Raw genomic sequence first — 11253 nt, 5'->3', positions numbered from 1 at the left:
AAAAGTTGCATATTATGCAAGTGATTCTCAGTTATGAAATCTTCATAGGTGAAAGAGTCACGCATTGATGAGGATGGTCACATCTGAATGAGCTGAACTGGGGGAAAGGCTTGCAGTGGCTCAGTATGTAACAGCTGACAAAGTGCACCTGGGAACATCCTGGGCTCTGGGGCCAGTTGGCATGGAACAGCCCACATTTACCTTATTAAACTCCTGGTCCCTAAAACAGGGTGTTTGCATGCAAATAGCCTATTGGGAACAGCCACTGGGATGTTTCAGATGCCAAATTGTGGCCAGAAATTCTTTCGAAGAGTTTTTATTGGCACAGGCCAACCAGTGCCAGTGGACGTGCTAATGGTGCAGTCAGTCCTGTTCCAGGACCCACAAACAGCTCGGGCAGTGAATTTATTAGTCTGCATGTAGCTACTGATTTCCATGGTTCCTTGGTTCTTAAGCATGACAAGACCATGGACTTATTTATAGGCTTTAGTCATTGCTTTGCTGCTGGTGGCCCTCTCTAGAGATCTGAGGTATATTTTACTTATAAATCATTGAATATTTTAAATTCTTTGATGGTAGAAGTACAGCTTCTCACGTGTTCTCACGTGTTTTTTTTTCTTTTTTTTCCAAGAGCTGAGAAGACACAGTACGAAACAAGTAAATCATATCTGACTGATCTCCTTAACTTCTATGATAAAATCACAAGAGTTGTGAAGGAGGGGAGAGCAGTGGATGTCACGTTTGCAAGGCCTTTCAACACTGTCTCCCACAACAGTGTAGTTTCCAAGTTAGGACATTATAGGTAGAAGAACAGATGCATAAAAAATTGGTCGGATAGTGAGCCTCAGAGGCAGTAATTAACAGGTCGTACTCTAGCAAGTGGTCAGTGACAAGGGAAGCACCACAGGGGTCTCTCCTGCAACCTGTCCTGTTTCAGACCTCCAGCAGTCACTTGGAGGAGGTGATGGAGTGCATGGCTATGAATTTTGCAGATGACACTGCATTGGAGAGAGCAACAGATAAACCAGAAGGCAGGGCAGCCATTCAGAGGGACCTAGACAAGCCTGAGGGCAACAGGAGTTCACCAAGGACAAATGCAAAGGCCTGCACCCGGGAGGGGAGAAACCCACTGCAATGACACAAGCTGGGGGATCAGCTCTGCAGAACTGGCCCTGGGAGTCACAGCAGACAGCACGCTGAGCATGACCCAACTTCGCTGTTAACAGAAGATAATCAGTTGGTTGAGAGGAGTTATTATCCTCTTCTACCCACAATTTGTTAGACTGTGTTTAGAATACTGTGTCCACTTCTACCCACCCCTCTACAAGAAAGGTGTCAATAATATGGAGAGTGTTCTGTGGAAGACCACCAGGATGGCCTGGGGCTAGAGCACTCGTCCTGTGAGGAGAGGCTGATGGAACTGGACTTCTTCAGCCTGGAGAAGAGGTGGTGTCAGGAGGAGCTACGGGCCTTCCAGTGAGGAAGGAACCTTCCAAGGAGGTTGTCAGGATGGAGCCAGGCTGTTCACAGTGGTGAGTGGTAGGAAGACAAGAGACAAAGGACATCATTTGAAACAAGAGAATTTCATGTTAGATGTAAAGAAAAACTGTTTCACCATGAAGTCAGTCAAGCAAGGGAACAGGTTTCTCCAAGCAGTTGTATAGTCTCCTTGCTCAGAGGCTTTCAAGACCCAGTGGGGTGAAAGCCTGATCAGCCTGGTCTGACTTCATAGTTGTCCCTGCTTTGAGCAGGAGGTTGGGCTGAGTTTCCTTCCAACCTGAATTATTCTCTGGTTCTGTGAAGCAGGGTCAGGTCCTCCATCATCCACAGAAGCTCACCCTGAAAGTTGATGGCATGCTCAGCTCATGACAGTATCAGTGAGGTGATGGCTTTTTTTACAGCATCATCCCTACACGATGGCTATAAATGGATAGGAAATATGTGCAGATATAAAATGTTAAACACAAATTTAATAAATATCTGAGATGAATGTCAGTGGGTTAATGCTGAGAAGAAAAAGCAGAACATCAGATGTTCATTTTTCCCCCAAACCCACCTTCACAGACAGAGCATGTCATGAATAACCTATTTCAACAACAGGATTTGTGGCTTGCATATCAGTGTGGTAACACTACTGCAGATGCTCTTTCAACAGTTTGGATTACATGTATGCACTACACCCAGCAATTAAAATACATACTTTGAGTGGTGTGGTAATTCAACATGAAAAATTTCCTGGGTGGGCTGCTAATCCCTAATTACATGTTTTCACAAGTCATTAAAGTTTCTCAACCTTTTTGCGTAATTGTTGCTCTTACCCTCCTTTCCACCATACAGTATCTCAACATTATTTTTTAGAAAGCTAAGAACGATGCAGTATTTCCAGGGAGAAGAATACTGAATATATTTCTGCACCATTTTCATTCAGTGGCAGTGTCTTGTACCATATTACCTAACAAGGGATTACTGATCTAATATAACTTGACGTCTTACAAGAAAAAGAAGCATCAGCCCCAAACTGTCATAAGGCTTATGACAGACCTAGAAAGCAATGTAGAGCAATAGCATGACAATTAGATATGTCCATTTATGTTACCTGCAGTCAGTGGAACATAGAGTTTTCATTCTTCCTTCTAGATAAATCCATAATAGTTATGAATGAGAGACTGAAACTGTGAATTACTCAGCCTGTTTATACAGAACAGTAAGGTTCTTAGGGCCATATTCTTCCAGTTACCTGGCATTTAAACTTAGTGGGAACTTCTTGGCTGTTCAGTGTAACCAGCGTATCATAATCAGGCTGGCATCTTCTGAAAATATTTGCCACTATTCCCATTTTAAGACTGTACTAGTGGTGAAAGGCAGCAACGACCCTCTGGAGCAGCTACCTAGTTACTAAGAAGTAGCCCAAATGTAAAAGATAAACCCTAGCAACAAGTTTCAACCACCTACAACATAAGCTGAATTTGAAAGATAAGCCTAACATTAAAATACCATCCATCTCGAAAGCTGTCTGGCAGTCTTTTCTTTCCTACTGATCTAAATGCGGTTTTGCACAGACCATTCTTTTTTTTTTTTTTTTTTTGATGGTTTTCCCATTAAAAACAGACAAACTTGACTCCTTTTCCCAGTGCCCTGGTTTCCCGGAGGGGCACACTCTGACCTGGCTTGTGACAGATCCGCAGAGGTGGCGGGGCTAGGAAGGATGAATCCTGCAGCCTTTGATCACAGACCTCGTCTCCTACAAATCTCATCTGTGATGGATTGCTGATGACTGTTGCTACTGTGATTTTCTCTGTTTTGGTGCGGCCATGTGTTCAGGTATAAATTGATAGGCCACTTGTGCCCAATATATCACATGATTTTCCTGCTTTTCAGGGGTACTGGGAAACTTAAATCTTCTTACTTACATCATACTACAGAAGGATGCAATAGAGAGGTAAGCTGACTAATGTGATAACTGACTGGCCATATCTCATTAGTTAAAGAAAAAAAAAGTATCAATATTTGATGTATCTCTTGTGGCCTTGTTTCTATTAGACATCATATTTCTTGTATTTATTATTTACCTAAAGGAGAAAAAAAAAAGGTTTATCTTCATTGATATCAATCTAACTTTATCATAGGAATGCTAGAGTGCTAAATCAGGGATAAACTTGGGATTTCTTTATGAAAAAAATAAAATAAAATACCCATAATCCTTCTCCACTCATAGCGTCTCCCTTTCAAAATGAGATGTAGCTCACATAGGCATCTGATCCTTCTTTCCTTTTGAAATGCGTGTCTATATAATTATACCAAGGCACACAGCTTTAATTCTCCTATAACTGAAGTCAGTGGCAAAATTTCCATTGCTTCTAACAGAGAAGGATCAGCTATTGCCAGTGCTAGTCAAAGTACATAGAAACCTTTCAGCTGGTTTTAGTGGAAGCTGGAACAAGCCGCAGTTCTCTGTCTGAAATTCTGACCCATTTAGTTTGATCTTGAACCAAAGATGTTTTCCTGCAGCTGATGTTCAGTTTACATTGGTTAAGATGTGCCAAATCTTGATTGCTGATTACACCGAGTAACCTTGCCTGACATGATAAAGCAAAGGAAATGTTGGTGTCTGGCTTTTCAGTCCTTCCTCCCACTATTAAATTACATCTCTTTCTAATAAAAGGCCTGACCCAAAGGCTGCTGAAATCAGTGGAAAGGCATCCACTGAAAAGGGTTTTAAATAAGGCCTACCATTTTGAAGGCAATTAACTCACATTCAGCCATTCCTTCTTGATGGATATTTTCAGCTGGGGCTAATAATAGTCTTTAATGTTCTTTCTGATAAATCTCATGTAATATGTTTAATATGTCCAGAGTTAAGTTACATTTTAAACATTAAATATGTTTATCTCTACTGAGAGTTATCAAATGCAAACACACAAAAATGCTGGGACTATTTAACCCCTGCAAATGAAGATCATTCTTCAGTAGGATCAAAATCTCTGGATAGAATTATATCCTTTTTTAGCCTCCCTTGATGGAAAGAAGTTTATATTGAACCTGGTGAATGACCTTTATCAGGTTCTTTGCTAGATACTGTCATTGTGGTTCTTTGCTTTCCTTTTTTTTTTTCTTTTTTTTTTTCCCCATCTCTACATATTGTGCTATCTGCTGAAATTGCATGTAAATGCAGAGGAGTTTTGTTCATACAATAGTCATCAAAATACTACACAATGTAAATTTTGCTTACAAGTTAAGTTCTCAATAAAGTTTTATATTTTTTTCAGTGTCACTTCCTATCTTCCTTTTGTACAGACATTCATGACCCAATCAAAATCCTGCCGATGAATGAGGGATAGGCTTGCATACTTGTAGGCTGGTACTCTCCACATGTAGAGAAGAGAGGGTGGATGTGGCAGTAGACTCTCTTCCTCTTCCTCCTCTTCCTCCTCCTCCTCCTCCTCCTCCTCCTCCTCCTCCTCCTCTTTCTTACCTCCTCTTCCTCCTTCTCTCTGTAATCACTCACATTTTGAAAAGCTGGTGTCAGCTCCCAAATCAGAATTTGTTCTCTCTCCAAAACCTGCTGAAGTTTTGATCTGATGGAGGGGTTTAATTTGGTCCCTCTCCTAAGCAGAAACACATTTTGAAAGCTGAACTTCAAGCCTCTGAAAGCTGTGTTAGTATTAGCAAACACTCTTTACTGTCGCTGTGGGATACAGCACTTTAAATCAGCTATTTCATGATGGAATTTTCCTTCCCTGCCTCAGAACCCATGAACTGTTCAATCTAAGTCAAGCAGAGCACTGGCAATGCTTGCAGTCCTGCTTGGCAGGCCAACAGCAAACAGTTCTCAGCTGGGATCCTATCCCAAAACAACTATCCCTATTGGAAACCTAAGCTGAAAAAAGGAGCACCATATCTGTAATCCATACGTTTCTCCTGCAGACCTCCTAAAATAAGAACAGATAAATATAGAAACCTGCCAGGCCATCATGTGTGGATGAAACTTTTTTTAAAGGGGGGAGAACAGACTGATGCTCATGTCACTAGATTCAAGGTGAAGTCCAGCTTTGCTTCCAACTTGCTGTGTATTTGCATGGTTGTAAATGCACATACTAGGTGGCATGTGCATGGAGGGGATTTTTCAAGTCACCCTGTGAGGGTTACCTGAAGGTAGAAGGCATGGCACTAGTGCTGGGGTGAGGAAAGATATGCCTATATCAGAAAATATTGCCTATTGGAGCACTTTATCACATTGAACTCTTGAGGAGAACATTACAGTAAGACTAGGAGTTGAGGCACTTGAGGTTAGTGTTCTGGAGACCAGAGTCCTGTTTCTGCTTCACGCCTTGTTTGTGACTGCAGAAAAGTTGTTTCTCCATTTGGCATCTATTTCTTTCTCTTCCTTTCATTGGCTACTTAGGTGGTGCAGGGGTGCACATGCCTTGTGCTGTGAGAAGTTTCCATCTCAATGGATGGGTAAGATCTATAACCTTAATCAGTAAAAAATGAGCCACTGGGGCAAGTCTGGGCAGTGTGTACTACTCACGATCACCAGTGTGCTCAGGCAGTGTTGTTGGTTGTAGCTTTCTTACTGGTATAGAATGAAGTACAGGAAAGTGGATGAGAAGAAGTTCACTTGGAAAGCAAAACAGCCCCGACACTATTCAGATATACATGCATTTATGCATTTTATGGAGTTAACAGAAGGTAGAATTCCTACCTGACTTTCCATTACTGTCCTCAACTGCAGCATCAGCCCCCAGGCAACATGATCGCAATACTAGCGCCAGTGTCAGAAAGTAGTGGGAAATAGAGATAACCTCCTTGCTCTTAAATATGTGCAGTTTGGGATATTGTCAGAGCTTGGGTTACTTTTTTTGCAATAGGAAAATCACTTCTAGGGACTCCCAGAGAACTCAGTGATTCTGAATCATGCACAAATTGTTCATTTAATCTAGTCAAATCATAGAAAAAATGTCATCAATCTCTGTTTTAGAGCTCATACCTGTAAAATGAGGGTAAGTAATGCCTTCTGTGGGGTGACTACAGATGAAATTAATTTTGAGGCCTTTGAAACTCTAAGAGGGAAGGTGCTACAAAAGTACAAATTAGTACAATCTAAAAAAATCAGGAGCTGAACAGATACCATATTTTAGATAAGCAGAAGTTCTGTGTATGAAGTATTGCACCGGAATCTGCTAGACTAAGACCTGGTACTTGCAGAGATAATCACTGGAGCTGAGGCAGGTTTAAATTTGAATTAATACACATGATAGGTCACTGTCCTTTAGTCTTTCCTTCTAGGAGGAAGCAAACAAATGTGTCAGTTTAATCTAGCACATTAACCTTCCTCTTAATCCTACAATTTACTTATGAGGGGATTTGTATAATCTACCCAATAAATAAGGACAGTAATTATTCCTGCTACAGACCATTGTGAGAAATATTTGCAATGAAGCTTGAAGATGGATTTAAAGACTGTTTTGGTTTTGTTAGAAACACAAAATTCTGGCCAGGTTTCATGGAAAATTCCACAGGGCCCAACACAGGTGGAAGTGAATTTTCTGTATGCGTTTGCTTAGTCAAAGTGCGGATCCAGGGTTGCATGTGGTCCTGAATACCAGAAAGGAAGAAGCTCCAGCAATATCTTTGTAGGAGCACACTAGAAGAACAGCCTTGTCCTTTGTGAAGGCCTAGACACTGCATGATCCCACTGAGAAGTCTCACAGTGGAGAGAAGAAACATAGCCCTATCTGTCCCCTACCTGCTAGCAAGCAGTATTACCTTCTCCACACATTCTTTGATCTTTGTATCAAAGCTATTTCTTTAACTTCCCCTTCAAAAGAGGAACATAAATGTGACTTGAATGATCAGAAATATAACAAAGACAATTAGCAGGAGGGAAAATACAGGACTTCCATGATTCACTTGAACAGAAAGCCCATATCCCCTCACAGCAGTGAATGAAGACATTCCTTCCCTGAGGGTAAAAATGCTTTCCAGATTTTCTCAGGGCACATGGAAATTAGCATGGTGATATTTGGAGGATCAGTATGACAAGAGCAGTCTTTGCATTCCCCTGAACAAGAACTCATGTTTTCCTGCATTATATAGGAAGGGCAAACTCTTCATTCTTTACTGATACACAGGATAACACAGGTGTTGGCCAGCACCTGCCCCACTGCAAATGTAGTGAAGATTGGCAACTGAAAAGAAAAAAAATCTTCTTTCCTGGGAATTTTTTTTTCCAGGGCATTTGGACACTTCCCATTATTAATACTGTTGCAAGTATCTACACTGAATAGGTGTACATGGAAGACCCTGGATGCTTACATTCATATCCGTTTGTTCAGATGGCAGGGCACCCACTCAGAGACTGGCTGGACTTTTGTCCCAGGATACAAGTATTATGCAATAGAGGGGAGCACTTAAACCACGCTTTAAACAATATTAATGCCATCCCTTTGGCAGGACAGCTCTCCCGGTAATTAATTGAGCTTCCAGCAGTGTTTGTCAGCTGTTTGCAACAAGCTTGTTTGCTTGACTAAGTAGCCATGACGGTACTAAGCAGTGGCTTTTCTATCAGGTCTCAAGGCTGAAGGACTCAACTGTATTAAGACTGTTACACGTGAATCAGGCTTTTCAGTGCTCAATTCCCACACCTAAGTGTGCTGCAGATAATAAGTGAGGTTAGCTTTGAGCCAGGCTTTCAGAGACCAAAAACTGAGTCTAGTACAACTGGTGAGAGTAAAATGGAAGAAAACTTGGGTACAGAAGGGAATTAAAAAGGTTACAGTAATGAAATTGTTGTAGCTGTTTTCAAACTCTGTGCAGAAGAAGAATCTTTTCAGGAACTGTGGTGGTACATGGAGAGTTCCTATAGGAGGGTGTCCTACAGTGCCTTGTACCATGGCAACACAGTGCCATGTAGGTGGGATATCATAACACTTCCCAGCTAATAATGCTTTTAAATACTTCTGCAGGTAATGTGCAAACTCCCATACACAGTCTTCTACATCTAGAAATAGAAGCATCAACTCTTTAAATAATAACTCCTCAAAGTATTATTTAAAAACTTCAGTAGCTTCCTCAGCATTGACAGCACCTTCAAAACACTTTCTAAATACTATTTCATACCATCAGAAAACCAACCAGCCAAATAAAACCAGACGCACACACACACACACGTACCGACACACCAACCCTAGCATGCTTTATTAAGCATGGAAGAGAGAAACTGTCTTTGGGTGTGTTGGAAGTTGCCTGTGATGCTGCTCTAATGCACCCACTGCCCATCTCTCTTTTGAAGGAAAATCAACTTTGTGAATTACTTTGGCTAAGCCATTTAGAAGCTCTTTTATGGCTGTTATCAACAGCCATATTTACATCAATTAATACAGTCTTTGGTGATCCAAAACAATGATTAGCCACAGAGGTATGTGGCACTTTACATGCTTGCTTGCATAAAATTTGATCAGGTCAAATGAAACCTTGGACCTCAGTTTAAGCATGGGAATGGGTGCTATTGTTCACTTCTATGTCTTTCTCAATGTCGAAATAAAGGTTTGTAACATGTGCTCAAAGTCAACCCTTTTATCAAAATAAGAAGCTGCCAAGGTAAGTATTATGATGATCATTTTCACAGATGGAATACAGAGGCAATAGGACCTGTCCGAGAACGTGTCATGCCTCAGGAGCCAGGGAGAGAAAGTGGGCAGGTGATGGTAGAAAACTGGTGTGGTATGAAACTGAGGTGAAATTACTCACAGGAGCAGAGAGTGGCAAGGAATAGGAGCAAACAACTAGCTTGCAGGGGCAGGGATGCCCCTGATGCGCAAAGCTGCCTACTTTGGCAGTCCTTCCTGCTATCTGAGGTCTGTAGCTACTCTGATTTTTCCCTCACAATTCACCTTTGAGTGGACCAAGCTAGATGTAGGTCTCCTAAATGAACAAATAACTAACCCTGAGAAGTACAGGAAGGTTATTACTTCCAAGTTGCTGCCTCCTGCTGCCATTCCAGAGCACCTGCCTTGACTATATTGTATCCTTGAGGCTGCTAATAGGCCTTAACTGTGCTAAACAGTCACACCTGGAGGCTCTGTCCTCCTGCAAACTCTTCCTGTCACTCCAGAAGCCCTATTTAAGCTCAGGCTGGAGAAGTTAGCCTTCTTCTGAGGTGGTTTATAGGAGTGCTTGTACTCAGCTCTGGCTCCTGCTGCCCTAATCTCCTGGCCAATATTCCTGGGAGGATCTCAAAGCTGTTCTGTGACTAACTTTGTGTCTGGCCCTCTCTCATCTTTTCCCTTAGCTGGACCATCTTTTTTAGGGGTACCCATATTTGCAGACTCATCTGCTGTTGCTCCTGTCTGTGCTCCCTACATGAAGACCAGGCTAGTTCATCATTTCTTCTGGTCTGGGACCACTGATGGATCTAGGCACTGTCCTGTTTGTGTTCAGAGGGGTGATGCTTCCGCACTGGGGTCACTCTCAGCAGTTGGCTTGTTCCCCTGGGTGGAGCAGCCACCACTGGGCAGCTCTCTGTGAGTGGATGTCTAGACCAGCACCTAGGTTTCCATGAAGAGGGTGGGGATTGGTCTGAAGGTGTTTTTTTAAGATTTTTTTTTTGTCCTCTCTAGAGAAGAGTGTGTTTTTTGTTAATTCTGTCAATTGGCAACCAGTTTGTGAAAAGGAGCAACAGAAAAAGGCAATTCTTATGCATCTGATTCATGGATCATCTCTGGATGAATTATGTAATAATGGTATTTGTTCCCATAATTTCTATTAAATGCAAATGGATGATTCGTTTTCCTGATATTTGCATCAGGATGCATTTCTAAGCTATGAATGGCCGGGGGTTTATTGCACTTGCTGGGTGGTTAAGGTTGCTTGCACTGTAGCCTTTTGCTGACACCTGAGGCATATGGTAATCACCCAACAGTGCACTGACTGTCATCTTGTATTGCATATCCATGTGTCCTACTTGAATGGAGCCTTGTCAAAAGTCACTTTGAATTATTAGCAGAAAGGCCACCCAGGAGATAAAGCTGTTGCGGAGCAAGGAGTATAAAGGAAGGTATTAATCGGATGTAACAGTGTTGTCAGCATGTTGAGCAATTCAATATATGTTACTGTGTGATAGGCTAAAATCTGTAAAGGCTATGCATAATGTTAGCCCTAGCCAAGGGTTGGGTTGGTAGAGGAAAGAAACTTTGCCTTTTCTGGCCAAACTCTGTAAAACTGGAACTGCACATTCCATCAGTCCTGTGGTTTGCTATTGCAGACACTTGAAGAAAAGTTAAAAAAGGACAGTTTAAGCATCTTCAAGCTTTAGTTGCACTTTAGGTGGGAGGATCATAAGAAATTGCTTTGGAAGTAAGCTCCCTTTATCTTCTCAATAGATAGAACAATCAAACGTTGCTTAAATATGGGTGTAGGCTTATGAGGATGGAGGGTGGAAGGGGTGAATGGGTGTCTTCTCAGAAGTGTCCAGTGCAGTGTGTGCTTGCCCTGGCAGGGCTGTATCTGCCTTGCTAGCTGAGCTTGAGGAAGGTTGCTGTGGCTGTATGAAGGAGTCTATAAGTGATCATGTAGATGTATGTTTTGGTAAGACTCTTGAAGGCTGTATCTGTTGATGTGTCATCTACTGGTGGTATAAAGTCAGAACACAAGGAGTTAAACATATGCAAGGGTATGTGATAGGCTTCTTCACAGGTGAAATAATGACAGAAGAAAGGAAACATGAAAACAGATACAAGGACCACCAAAAAACTC

This window comes from Anser cygnoides, chromosome 1, assembly GCF_040182565.1.
Source record: "Anser cygnoides isolate HZ-2024a breed goose chromosome 1, Taihu_goose_T2T_genome, whole genome shotgun sequence".
Classification (NCBI taxonomy): domain Eukaryota; kingdom Metazoa; phylum Chordata; class Aves; order Anseriformes; family Anatidae; genus Anser; species Anser cygnoides.
The sequence above is the reverse complement of the archived record's forward strand: the minus strand, read 5'-3'. Positions refer to the sequence as shown.